Genomic DNA, 15,000 nt, shown 5'->3' on the forward strand with positions numbered 1-15,000 from the left:
CGACGGTGGCTTATAGGAAATTTTGAAATGGACAAGTTTGAGAAGTTTACCGAATTTAGTGTTTAAAGCAGCTATTATGGTAGAGGAAGGCGTCTGGTAAATACTAATGGAAGTATGAATAGACGAAAAATCTGGGGAAGCACAATAATTTGCATTGTTACTGTGGAGGAGTAGCGGTGATTGAAAAGATCGGAAACAGAGTTATATGATGAAATGGTTACAAGGCGAGAAACGGAGATAATATATGATGAAATGGTTGGAAGGTGGGAAAAGATGATGACGAAATGGTTAAAATTCTAATGTCAATCAGATGTTTAGGTGTTTCGAGATGGTTTGAACATGTAGCGAGAATGGGAGAGCGGAGAATTTTCAATTAGGTCCACCTCTTATGGGCATAGTGCCACCAGTGCACCTCATGCGGTGCACTGTAGGCGTTACTTAAGGTTCCTTGCAATGTCATTTCGGTCCTTAGCTGCAACTCCATTCATTCCTTTTAGTGTACCTCCATTCATATTCTCTTTCTTCCATCTGACTTTCCACCGTCTCTAAAACTTGTCTCGTAGTGAAACTGCGAGGTTTTCCTCCTGTCGCACCTTTCAAGCTCTCTTACTGTCAATTTCCCTTTCAGCACTGAATGACCTCATAGGTCCCAGTGCTTGGCCTTTGGCCTAAATTCTATATTATCCATATTGATCCATTATTTAGATGCCTTGTGAGAAAGGGCAGAGAAGCTAGACATTGATGGACTGATTGAGAGTCTTGTAACAGATGTGTCAGACCGAGAAGGCCCTAATATCTGTAGTGTAGGTGGTAAACGTGCTGCTGATGAGGCCACGGAAACTATTCTTGCTTACTCGATCAGCAGACTTGACATGGCTGTCGGGAGAGCCATCTTGTTTACTATGTCGAAAGACATTGCCGTGTACGGCAAGCAGTTCAATCTAGATTAAAAAAAATATGAATATTAACGATATTCATTTATGCATGATACGGCAGTCATTTGGCAATTTATTTCTTTAATAATCAGTGATACAAGCTTATGGCGTTGCGATGGCTAAAGTTAATTCTGGGTTAATGAAGCGAAATATTCTACAGAATGAATCCATAATTGCATTGAACGTCGCGTAATTGCGTGCAATGATTGCAATATTGTCAGAGTCTGTGATTATTCCGAGGTGGCTGGCTGAATAATTTCACTCATGAACTGCATAATGAACATAATGCGCATTTATTATGGCTGCGATTATTATTGTTTTTATTTTCTCTGTTGTCAATGTCACTGTAGTGCCACCATTATGGTACTGTAGTTATTATTATTATCATTATTATCAAACAACATGACTAGATTTCCTTTCATAGGTGTGGCATTGTGAGAATATTTCCCCTTTTTCTCTTTGTTTTCTAGAAAATAGAAAATGAGAAACACACGATATAGAAAAACAAAATATAAAAGAAAATATAATAAAATACCGTGTAGCCCCTAAAATGTAAAAAAAAGTGAATAACTCCCTGTTGGTAGTTTTATAAATAACATAAATGGTACTATTACAGTGTTTTATGCTACAATTCATTCCAGTTTTGTTGCTTTTTTTTAAAACGCATACCCGCTATAATTGTCGTAAAAAAAAAAAACCATTCAGCTTGTGCCTGCAGATGGATGCGTGTGTATGCGTACATACACGTACACATCCTCGCGCTCTCTCTCGCGCGCGCACGCGGATGATTGCGCGACACATTTTTTAAATACGAATTTGATATGTGGTTATGAATTTTTGGATTTGTTATTTCATGTAATGGGAAGTTACCGTCATCAGTGCCGCTGTTTCCATGGCCGATACTGATGGGCCGGGAAATGATGACAATGCTTTTATTGCTTTCCGATGATTTACTTTGATTGACCCCCTTTTTTTGGAGGGGGAGGGAGAGGGAGAGGGGGAATGGAAGTTTTGGTTTATAGAAAGCTGGACTTTTCCCGCGTCTGCTCGGAAGTGGGTTAATGTTACTTCCATCGTGGGATTATAGAGTGCTTTAGTCTCTTTTGTTAATAAGTAATGCTTTATTGATTTTACGCGTCTAGTTGAATTGAATATGTTTTTTTCTTGCATGCAAATGTAGCTTTATTCGTGTGCTTAATGCGCATAGTTTTCCTTACGTCACTGGGCATGCTAGATTTTCCTTCAAAATATACTTTTGATCACGTGTGAAATGCTCATAAATTTTTGGACATGTTTTCTGTTATTTGTTGTACTCGTCTTTTTTATTTTGAGTATTTTTTTTGTTTTGCGTGCTATATTTGTTCACATATGTAATGCTTATACTTTTCTCTGCGTCAAACAATGTCTTATGCTCCCTTGTTTGGACATATTTTCTTGTATTTGTTGTATTCGTCCGGTTCATTTGAATGTTTTCTTTAGCCTGTAAATGTATCTTTGTTGCTTGTAACGCTCATATATATCTTTATGTCAAACGATGCAGTATGATTTCTTTTCTGGACATAAAATCTACTATTTGTTTTATTCGTTCATTTGATTTCAATATGTTTTCTTTTGCCTGAAAATGTACTTTTGTCCATGTGTGTAATACTTACGTCAAACTATGTCTTATGCTGTCTTTTCTGGACATGTTTTCTTTTATGTGTTGTATTAGTTCATTTGATGTTGAGTGTTTTCTTTTGCCTGAAAATGTTCCTTTGTTCATATGTGTAATGCTCATATTTTTATTTACGTTAAACAACGTTTTATGCTTTCTTTTCTGGACATGTTTTCTTTTATTTGTTGCAGTCGTCCGTGGGGTTTGAATATGTTTTCTTTTACCTGCAAATGTATCTTTGTTCATTGTCTACCGCTCATATATTTCTTTACGTCAAACGATGCCTCTTGCTTTCTTTTCTGACATGTTTTCTTTCATTTGTTGTATTAGTTCATTTGATCTTGATTGTGTTTTCTTTCGTATGCAAATGAAGCTTTGTTCATATATGTAATGAGCATACTTCCTTACGACAAAATGTCTGGTGCTTTCTTATATAGACATGTTTCCTTTTATTTGTTGCATTCCTCCGTTTGATTTGAATGTTTTCTTCTACCTACAAATGTATTTGTTCGTCTATGTATTGCTCATATTTTTGACATATAACGATGTCTTATGCTCCCTCCCCCAGATGTGTTTCCTTTTATTTGTTATAATCGTCCTTTTGATTTGAATGTGTTTTCTTTTGCACGAAAGAATGCTTAAGTTCATATGAGTAATGCTCATACTTTTCTTTAAGTCAAAGGATGTTATATTTATGCTCCCTTATCTAGGCATGCTTTCTCTACCAGCAGGTGGATCACATTCTGCCTCAGGGGTATTAATCAAAGGCATAGGTGTATAGTACGGTACCTCTTTCAAGGTTGAAATGTGAGGTTGGTGTGTTGATGGACAAAAAGATATACAAATTCCCTCAGTTAGTTTACAACAGCAATAAAAGTCCTGAATAACATTTAATATTTTAGTGTCAATAGGAAATTTGAATAACACTTATGATTTTACATTCATCTGTTTGTTAATAAACATGGATTTTTCTTTGTTACATTTCCAAGTTTTGTTAAAGGTGTCATCTTTTGCAAGGAACCCTTTTTCTCACTTGTTTTGATTTTCTTAGTTCTCTGTTTATGATAATTTTCTTGATTTGTCTCATTTATCACAAATAAAATGCATTTCTGATGGTAGTTTTCCTCATTTTATTTTTATTACAACTGTGAATGGTCTTCAACACCCCATTCCCGTTTTCTCCCAGTTCCACTTTTAGATGTTTGTGCTTCATTTCTTTTATCTTCTGGATCTCTTTATCTTGCTGTCCAACCGCTCCAACTCCCTCTTTAGCGCGAAATGGCCGGAAGAACCCCAGTGCTTGATTTGATAGCCTGAATTCCATCAATCTTAGAACTCTGTCTCTCATTGTCCCCGAGGAAGCCGGTAATCCTCAGATGGCAGGATTCCTCAAATTAGAGGATTCCTCTGGCTACAGGATTCCTTAGAGAACAGTATTCCTCTGGTTACAAGATTCCTCAGCTTACAGGATTTATCATATGACAGGATTCTTCAGGCTACAGGATTCATCAAGCTACAGGATTCCTCAGATGACGGGAATCCTCAGATAAGAGAATTACTCTGGTACAGGATTACTCAGATGACAGGATTCCCCAAATAATAGGATTCCTCAGATAACAGGATTCCCCAGATGACAGGATTCCTCAGATGATAGGATCCTTCATATGACAGGATTCCTCAGATGGACACTGATTCCGGATTCCCCAGGTGATAGGATTCCTCAGATTAACATTATTCCCCAGATGGATAGGAGAATTTCCTTCCAGATGACAGGATTTCCTCAGATGACAGGATTCCTTCAGGCATGGACAGGATTACCATCGAATGACAGGTATTCGCCTCAGAATGACAGGATTCCCCTTCCCAGGTTGCAGGATTCCTTTCAGGATGATTCAGGATTCCATAGATGGACAGGATTCCTCAGATGACAGGATTCCTCAGGTTGCAGGATTCCTCAGATGACAGGATTCCCCGAGGAGGATGATAGGATTCCCTCAGATGGGACCCCAGGATTCCTCGGGTTTACAGGGATTCCTCAAAGGAAATTACAGGATTCCCTAGTTGGACAGGATTCCTTCCCCAGATGAACAGGATTCCTCAATGGTTGCAGGTTATTCCTCAGGATGGACAGGAATTGCGGCCAGATGATGGCATTCCCTCTTAATTGGCACGGATTCCTCAGATCACAGGATTTTCCCCAGAAATGAACAGGATTCCTCGGAGGTTACAGGATTCCTCAGATGGACAGGATTCCCTCAAATTAATATTAGATTTCCCTAGATTTACAGGATTCCTCAGAATGACAGGATTCCCCAGAGAAAGGATTCCTTCCCAGATGACAGGATTTCCCCTTCCCAGGTTACAGGATTCCTCATATTGATTAGGATTCCTCGGACAAGGATTCCTCAGGTTACAGGATTCCTCAGATGACAGGATTCCTCAGGTTAACAGGATTCCTTAGGGTTACAGGATTCCCTCAGATGACAGGGATTCCATTAGGATTGGACAGGATTCCTCAGGATTCCTCAGGGCTACGGATTCCATCAAGCTACAGGATTCCTCAATGAACAGGGATCTCAGAATAAGGAGAAATTTACATCTGGAGCACCCCAGGATAACTCAGGATTGACAGATACCCAAACTTAATAGGATTCCTCAGATAGATTCCCCAGACGACAGATTCCTTTTCCCCTAGATGATAGGGGATTTCCCCAATAGCATGACAGGATTCTTCAGATGACAGGATTCCTAGATGATAGTCCGGCCCCAGGATGACAGGATCAGATACAGGATCCTCAGATGACAGATCCTTTCCCAGAATGATAGGATTCCCTAGATGACAGGATTCCTTAGATGACAGGATTCCATCAGATGACAGGATCCTCACGGTTTGCAGGATTTCCTCAGATGACCGGATTCCATAGAGAACAGGATTCCTCAGGATTGACAGGAGTTCCTCAGGTTGCAGGATTTCCTTCAGGATTGAACCAGGATTCCCCAGAAGATAGGATTCCTCAAGGATTGACCAAGGATTCCTTCAGGTTAACAAGGATTTCCTTAGAGGACAGGATTCCATAGATGACAGGATTCCTTCCAGATGACAGGATTCCTCAGGTTGCAAGGATTCCTCAGGATTGGACAAGGATTCCCCAGGATGATAGGATTCCCTAGATGACAGGATTCCTCAGTTGACAGGATTCCCCAGATGATAGGATTCCCTCAGGTGACAGGATTCCTCAGATGACAGGAATTCCCCAAATTATAGGGATCCCAGATTACAGGATTCCTCAGGATTGACAGATGCCCCAGACAAGGATCCTTCAGATGACAGGATTCCTCAGGTTACAGGATTCCTCAGATGACAGGAATCCTCAGGTTATTCAGGATTCCTCAGGTTGCAGGATCTAGATGACATGATTCCTCAGATGACAGGATTCTCAGGTTGTTAGGATTCTTAGATGACAGGATTCTAGATGACAGGATTCCTCAGGTTGTAGGATTCCTTAGATGACAGGATTCCTCAGGTTGTAGGATTCCTTAGATGACATGATTCCTCAGATGACAGGATTCCTCAGGTTGTAGGATTCCTTAGATGACAGGATTCCTCAGATGACAGGATTCCTCACGATTGACCAGGATTCCTCAGGTTGTAGGATTCCTTAGAGGGAGGGGGGGGGGGGGGGGGGGGGTTTGACAGGATTCCTCAGGTTGTATGTAGGATTCCTGAGATGACATGATTCCTCAGATGAACAGGATTCCTCAGGTTGTAGGATTGCTTAGATTGACAGGATTCTCATGATGACAGGATTCCTCAGGTTGTAGGATTCCTCAGATGATAGGATTCCTCAGATGACAGGATTCCTCAGATGACAGGATTCCCAGATGATAGGATTCCTCAGATGACAGGATTCCTCAGATGACAGGATTCCCTCTGGTTGTAGGATTTCCTTTAGATTACAGGATTTTCCTCAGATGATAGGATTTCTCAGGTTACAGGATTCCTCAGATGACAGGATTCCTCAGGTTACAGGATTCCTCAGGTTACAGGATTCCTCAGATGACAGGATTCCTTCAGGTTGTAGGATTCGCTTAGATGACAAGGATTCCTTCAGGTTGAGGATTCCTTTAGATGACAGGATTCCTCAGGTTGTAGGATTCCTTAGATGACAGGATTTCCTCAGGTTGTGGATCCTTCAGGTTGCAGGATTCCTTCCAGATTGACAAGGGATTCCTCAAGCGTTGTTTTTAGGATTCCTTAGATACCCAGGATTCCTCAAAGCGTTGTAGGATTCCCAGATGCAGGATTCCTCAGATGACAGGATTGCCTCAGGTGTACAGGATTCCTTCAAGATGATAGGATTCCTCAGGTTGCAAGGATTCCTCAGATGGACCAGGATTACCTCAGGTTGCGGATTTCCTCAGATTACAAGGAATTCTCAGGTTACAGGATTCCTCAGATGACAGGATTCCTCAGGTTACAGGATTCCTCAGATGACAGGATTCCTCAGGTTACAGGATTCCTCAGATGACAGGATTCCTCAGGTTAACAGGACTTCGCTTTCAGGATTATAGGATTACTCAGGTTCAGGATTCCTCAGGATGGACAGGAATTCCTCAAGAGACAGGAATTCCTCAGGTTGCCAGGATTCCTCCAGGATGACAAGGATTCCTCAGAATGACAGGGATTCCCTCAGGTTGTAGGATTCCTTAGAAATTACCAGGGATTCCTTCAGATACAAGGATTCCTCAGATGACAGGAATTCCTCAGGTTTGTAGGATTTCCTCAGATGAACAGGATTCCTCAGATGACAGGAATTCCTCAGGTTGTAGGATTCCCTCAGATACAAGGATTTCCTCAGGTTGTTAGGATTCCTTAGAATGACAGGGATTTTCAATGACAGGTTCCTCGGATGTAGGATTCCCTCAGATGACAGGATGGCCTCAGTGAACAGGATTCCGCAGGTTGTGGATTCCTTAGATTACAGGTTCCTCAGATGAAAGGATTCCTCAGGTTACAGGATTCCTCAGATGATAGGATTTTTTCAAGAATGCAGGAATTCCTCAGATGATAGGATTCCTCAGGTTACAGGATTCCTCAGATGACAGGATTCCTCAGATGACAGGATTCCTCAGGTTGTAGGATTCCTCAGATGACAGGATTCCTCAGATGACAGGATTCCTCAGATGACAGGATTCCTCAGGTTACAGGATTCCTCAGATTCAGGATTCCTCATGACAATTTCCTCAAGTTGCAGGAAATTCCTCAGATGACAGGATTCTCAGTGACAGGATTCCTCAGGGTTGCAGGATTCCTCATGACAGGATTTCTCAGGTTGTAGGATTCCTCATAACAGGACCTCAGATGACAGGATTCCTCAGGTTGTAGGATTCCTCAGATGACAGGATTCCTCAGATGACAGGATTCCTCAGGTTACAGGATTCCTCAGATGACAGGATTCCTCAGGTTGTAGGATTCCTCAGATGACAGGATTCCTCAGGTTGTAGGATTCCTTAGATTAACAGGATTCTTCAATGAATAGGATTATTCAGATGACAGGATTCCTCAGATGACAGGATTCCTCAGATGACAGGATTCCTCAGGTTGCAGGATTCCTCAGATGACAGGATTCCTCAGGTTACAGGATTCCTCAGATGACAGGATTCCTCAGGTTATAGGATTCCTCAGATGACAGGATTCCTCAGGTTGTAGGATTCTTAAGACGACAGGATTCCTCAGATGAGATTTCCTCAGATGAACAGGAATTCCTCCAGGTTTGGCAGGATTCCCACAGATGAACAGGATTCCTCAGATGAACAGGATTCCTTAGGTTTGTTAGGATTCCTCAGATGAACAGGATTCCTCAGGGCGGTTGTAGGATTCCTCAGATGCAGGAATTCCACAGATGACAGGATTCCTCAGGTTGTAGGTTTCCTTAGATAAACAGGATTCCCTTCAGGTTGCAAGGATTCCTAGTGACAGGATTCCCCAGATGACAGGATTCCTCAGATGACAGGATTCCTCAGATGACAGGATTCCTCAGATGACAGGATTCCTCAGATGACAGGATTCCTCAGATGACAGGATTCCTCAGATGACAGGATTCCAGGTTTAGGATTCCTCAGATGACAGGATTCCTCAGGTTGTAGGATTCCTTAGATGACAGGATTCCTCAGATGACAGGATTCCTCAGGTTACAGGATTCCTCAGATGACAGGATTCCCCAGATGACAGGATTCCTCAGATGACAGGATTCCTCAGATGACAGGATTCCTCAGGTTACAGGATTCCTCAGATGACAGGATTCCTCAGGTTACAGGATTCCTCAGATGACAGGATTCCTCAGATGACAGGATTCCTCAGGTTATAGGATTCCTCAGATGACAGGATTCCTCAGGTTATAGGATTCCTCAGGTTACAGGATTCCTCAGATGACAGGATTCCTCAGATGACATGATTCTTCAGGTTACAGGATTCCACAGGTTTACAGGATTCAGAACATGACAGGATTCCTCAGATGATAGGATTCCTCAGATGACAGGATTCCTCAGATGATAGGATTCCTCAGATGACAGGATTCCTCAGATGACAGGATTCCTCAGGTTTATGATTCCTAGGTGACAGGATTCCTTAAATGAACAGGATTCCTCAGGGTTGGTTAGGATTCCTCAGGTTAGTAACGGATTCCTCAGGTTGGTTAGGATTCCTCAGATGAAAGGATTCTCAGGTTTTTTTAAGGATTCCTTAAGATGACAGGATTCCTTAAATTTGGACCAAGGATTCCTCAGATGAACATATTCTTCATAGGATTCCTTCAATTGACAGGATTCCTCAAGGTTGTAGGATTCCTCAGTACAGGATTCCCGGTCAGGTAGGATTCCTTGATGACAGGAATTCCTTAAAATGGACAGGGATTCTCCAGAATACATGGATTCTCAGGTACAGGATCCACAGGTCAGGATTCTTTCAGATGACAGGAAATTCTTCAGATGATTCCATTATTTTCAGGTTTACAGATTTCCACAGGTTTCAGGAATTTTCAGATTACATGACAGGATTCCTCAGATGCCATAATTCCTCAGGTTACAGGATTCCTCAGATTACGGGATTCTATGACCTGTCCTCATCAGTCAGTCCTTGAATTCTCTTGTTACTTCAGTTTTCCCTCCCTTGGACTCTTCCGGGGTTTCCTTTTTGCTCCCATTTTCTTGTTTACTTCGAGGCTGGGCTGCAAAAAGGCATTAGGTTCCGGCCCATTTTGGTTTTCATTCCAAAAGATTAACAAACAAATAGAAAGTGCGCGAAAAAACTACTGCGCAATCGAGTTTTCTGTGCAGCGTATGATGCTGTATGAAACTCACAACCACGGCCCTTGAAACTTCAGCTACGGTCAGGGGGTGGCCTGTCCTACAGAGATGCCATACACACGATCATAATCACTTTATCCTTATATGAAATAAATACTACCAAGGCTAGAGGGTTACATTTTAGTGTTTGATGATTGGAGGGTGGATGACCAACATACCAATTTGCAGCCCTCTAGCCTCAGTAGTTTGTAAGATCTGGAGGCAGACAGAAAAGTGCGGACAGACTGACAAATAGTCACCTCAATAGTTTTATTTTACATCTATAAACAATATTAAATACTGCCGACTGAAAATAGCAGAAAAAATCAAAATGATTTGACGATAACAAACAGACATGACTGGCATGATAACAAGAGAACTGCCTCACATCATGATAACATTGCACAGCTAGCTGATGTGATGATACCGGAACGGAGCGACGTGATTGTTATATAATAGGTTGGAATGACGTGATGTTAACATGGCATACTGGACGAAGTGACGGTTACATAACAGAGGTGATGCTAATGTAACGTTACAAAACTGACCGATGGGATGCTCTCTGTATTGGCAGATGGGCAAACTATAATGTAGGTCATTCCTAGGCAAGCATCATTATTACTGTGGCGTTACCCAGTATTGTGGATCTAATATGCCGTATAATTAAGGGATTAAATAAATAAACACGGTTGGCTGACTTTTCAGAATATATATCAGTGTTTGTAGTTGTATGTGATTTTCCCCGTTTCCTCTTTTTTTGTTTGAATTGACGTCTGTAGTAAGAAATTTTTTAATCATAGTAATGTTTGGCCGGTGTCCATTGGCGCAGAATATTGATCATCAGTGTTGTAATAATATATAAGTATTATTAAGTATTTTCGTGCTCATATACAATTTTATTAAGGAGCAGCTATTTAAAAACCGGTATTGTAATATTATATTTAAATATTCTCCAATTCCTTCAGGGAGGGAGAGCCCCTTTTTTTCTTCTTATTTCGCTCCTTTTCTCAGGTTTCCGCTACATCCCAAATGACCTCTTCCGTGGCAAATCTCATAGTTCCTCTTCGTTATCGGTCTATCTAATATTTCCCCTTCGTTAGTCTCCTGTGTGGCACCTCTGAAACCACTCCTTTGAACCTCCCGCCAACTATCATCTCCACTTGAATGGGCAGTGAACGATTCCCTGACTCGAATCAACGACTCCGTCCACGGCCGGAGAATCACCTTGCAGCCTGCAGATGCCTCGTTCGATTGCCTGGTGACGCACCAGAGTCACTCTCGCAGGAACGTCGACTGAAGCCGTCCTGCGTGGATAACGTCCACTTTAGAACGCGGCGACTCGTTGACATCAAGCCGTGAATTCGCCAAGCTCGGCGCACGCATTCGGACGCCATTCCATATTTCGCGTGTGAGTGATGTGGCGGAAATAAGATAATTGGCTATGGCTTCGACGTCGATTCAAGAGACAATGGTGTCTCCCCCTTTGCTTCCTCGCCCCTAGCCCCGTCTCTTCCTTGTGAAACTAACTCTCCCCCTCTTTAGACATTCTTTGAAAGTAAATGGTATGAGAGAGGCGATAGTAGATAATGCTCCGGGGGAAGCACACGTGATAAAGAAGGGCGAAATGACAGGAAACCAGTCAAGCAAAGGCACCGAGGTACCGGGACATAAAGATAAGAAGGGGCCAAGAAAGTCTTGACTAAAAAGGAAGAGGTCACTTGCACCAGGGGGACAACAAAACGTATGTCACAGAGAGAGAGAGAGAGAGAGAGAGAGAGGACAAGGAGAAGAAGAAGAAGAGAAAGGAGAGAGAGCGAGAGAGAGAGAGAGAGAGAGAGAGAAGAAGAAAGAAGCAGAAGGAGAATAAGAGAGAGAGAGAGTAGGAGGAAAAAGAGGAATAAGAGAGAGAAAAAGAGAAAAAAGATACGTCAGAGAGAGAGAGAGAGAGAGAGAGAGTAGAAGACAGAGGAGAGAGAGAGAGAGAGAGAGAGAGGAGTACGGAAAAAGAGGAATACTAAAGGGACAAAGAGCAGAAAAACAAGAGAGAGAAGAGAAGAGAAGAGAAGAGAGAGAGAGAGAGAGAGAGAGAGAGAGAGAGAGAGAGAGAGAGTCCACATACATGAGTACGCGTGTGCGTGTGAAGGAAGGGAGACGGGTCCATACTAGAATTATGGCTATAGTTTACCGAAAGTTTGCAAGACATTTAATCTCCGTTACTGCCGTAAATTAGAAGTTGGTTGACTTCCTTCGTACGGGGAGAATAAAAGGTTTCACAAAAATAAATATCGAGGGAGCCGCAGCCTGATAAAAAGGAGGAGGTTTTTGCCATTGTACTTTTTGTTGAACGAAAGAAAGTCGGTGGGAACATTGCGTTTTTTTTTCGGGATGCGCGTCATTTAACTTTGTTAATTACTTATTCTATTCATGACTTAAGTTTACGTCATTGTTGTGTGAGTGGTTGAGAGGCCAGGAATCGATTGAGAGTCTATATTGACCAAAGATGTTTAGTTTGGATGCGGTGGGTGTGGAGAGATTTGTAGACTTTATCAAAAAGAAAAAAACGTTTCTGATTTTTTGTGACACGTCTAAAAAAACGTTTCTGATTTTTTGTGACACGTCTTAAGTATATGTTTTTATTGCTAGCACCTATTTTTTTTATTTATCTTTAACTTAGAGAAAATACGTTTTTGTCGAACCCATAATCCGGGTAATCGTGTTTTGGCCTTCATTTAAAAAAATGTAATTTGTATTTAATTATAAGCACATTTGAAGCAAACTTACTGATTTCTACTGAGTAAGAAGTTGAGCTGTAACCAATAACTGCATCTACGTGCATTACTGTACCAGCTCTAATAAATATGTCTGAAAACGACAGGTATATGCACTATGTATGAGAGGCGATAGACTTTTATCCTTCTCGTGGTCAGGTCAGCAACGTGACCTCGTCTGAGATCATGGTAACCTGGGTTCGTTTCCCGCTACAGGACATCATAATTTCTTTATATTTCTTGCACTTGGATCTTAAGGCTTTGTATGACATGCGTATCCAAAAAAGCGCAATGAATTCAAGAAGCTAAGAAGGGCATTGTGGGTTTAATATGATATATACGTGTATATATATATATATACATATATATATATATATATATATATATATATATATGACTGGTAAAAATGTTGTTACAACAGAATTCCATCTAATAAAAGGAGCCCGTAAAAAGACCCAAATATAGAGAGAAAAATACTTTATTTCAGAGATTGCTGTCTCCTTCTTCTACCTGAAGAGGGAGACAGCAGTCTTTGAAGTATAGTATTTTTCTCTCTATATTTTGGTGTTTTTATGGGCTCCTTTTATTATATATATATATATATATATATATATATATATATATATATATATATATATATAACCTTTTTAAACATAGATTTCTATTTACCTTATTCTTCACATTCTCAGAATATGTTTATGCCGTCCCCTTGCATTTCAGAGTTAGAGGAAGAAGTGTGTAATCTGGGTATTTGTTTAAACCACGAAACCCGAGAAGTTAATAAGTTCAGAGCATATGGAGAAAAATCACGAAATTCGCAAGTAATTTAACCTGCGAGACAGTTGTATTCGGTAATGAAAACTTACCTCACGTAACATACTTCTTTAGAGAGAAATATATTTTTCAAGAATAAAGTTCAAGGGAAGAATACGATGTGGACTGAGGGAGAATAACATTCGACCGACAAAATTGTACGTTTTAAGCATACGGGGAAGATATGCTTCGAGGTACAAGTACCTAATATTGGGTTTTCACTTCCAAGTCTTCAATTTTCTTGTAGAATTAGATCATTCTTTTTGTCTGCTACGTACTCGTCATTTCTTCTCATTCGACCTTTTTTTTTATAGAAAATTAAGCACTTTTAAATATGCAAATATTGTACACTTACACACACACGCACACACACACTCTCACAAACAAACTCAGGCATTTCCTAATTGAATTTGGACGATCAGGTACTTGGCAGTCAGTAGACTGCGTTAGGTTGCCGCTAGGGCAAGGAAGCCCATGGTTCGCAACCTCATCCCAAAATAGTTGTTCAGAGCTGGGAGTGGTATCACTGTTCGGAGCTGTCTCTATAGGGGACAATTAAAGGTAAGTTTTTATATACATTTTTAATAGTTACTTTCGAAAGTAATGCAACGAGATACTAAATGAACAAACATTCAAGAGTAACGCAAAATTTGTTTCAAGGAGAAAGAAAAATAAACGAAAGACTGATATTCTGAATAATGTTAAAAAAAAATATGTTACGTTGCAAGCAAAGGTGTAGATTTCTTCAAAGTCCAGTTTGTGAACGGTAACTGAAAGCGATTTGTGCAGGCACGACGCAGTATATTTTCAGGATGAAAGGAGGCGTTTTGTACAGCCAAACGGAAGCATTCCACCCAAACCTCTGGCACCGAGAGAGGAAAAGGCCACCAACAACAAAATCAGGGCTTCCCAGATCCCATTTGACCCATCCATTAGCCAGTGACCTAAGGGATTAATTATTTGTCCCAGCTCTATTTACTAGTTAGAGAAGCCGAGATGTAACAAGGAACGGCCTGCTCCCTGACGTTTAATCTATTCTGGTGCCTCCTTGTTTATTAGGTTGCTCGTTGAGCAGGAGAGAAAAAAAAAGAACACTGCTTATGTGCTTCTTAACCCTCTCGTGGTTATTCTGTTATTCATGTTCTTTCAGGACAAGTTGCGTAGTTGACTCCTGGATATAAGGTTGTATTTTCTTTCATATGCATCTCATATTTAGTATATTTGAGGTCGGTTTGGATTCTATTTTACTTACAGAATATTTAAAGAAAAAATATTTAACTACATGTTATTCGTACTATCCTCTGAGGGATTTCACAGCTTACAGCAGATTGCAGATCCATGCAGAATATGTAGAGAGATGTATACTTAACTCTGTGTGATCCTTGACCTGGCATAGTTCATATGTTATTCATATTTTCGTTTGAAGGACTTATATTATTGACACAATTGGTGGTGTCTGGTTTCTGACTCTTTCAGTTTAAGATGA

Source organism: Macrobrachium nipponense, chromosome 30 (assembly GCF_015104395.2).
Source record: "Macrobrachium nipponense isolate FS-2020 chromosome 30, ASM1510439v2, whole genome shotgun sequence".
Classification (NCBI taxonomy): Eukaryota; Metazoa; Arthropoda; class Malacostraca; order Decapoda; family Palaemonidae; genus Macrobrachium; species Macrobrachium nipponense.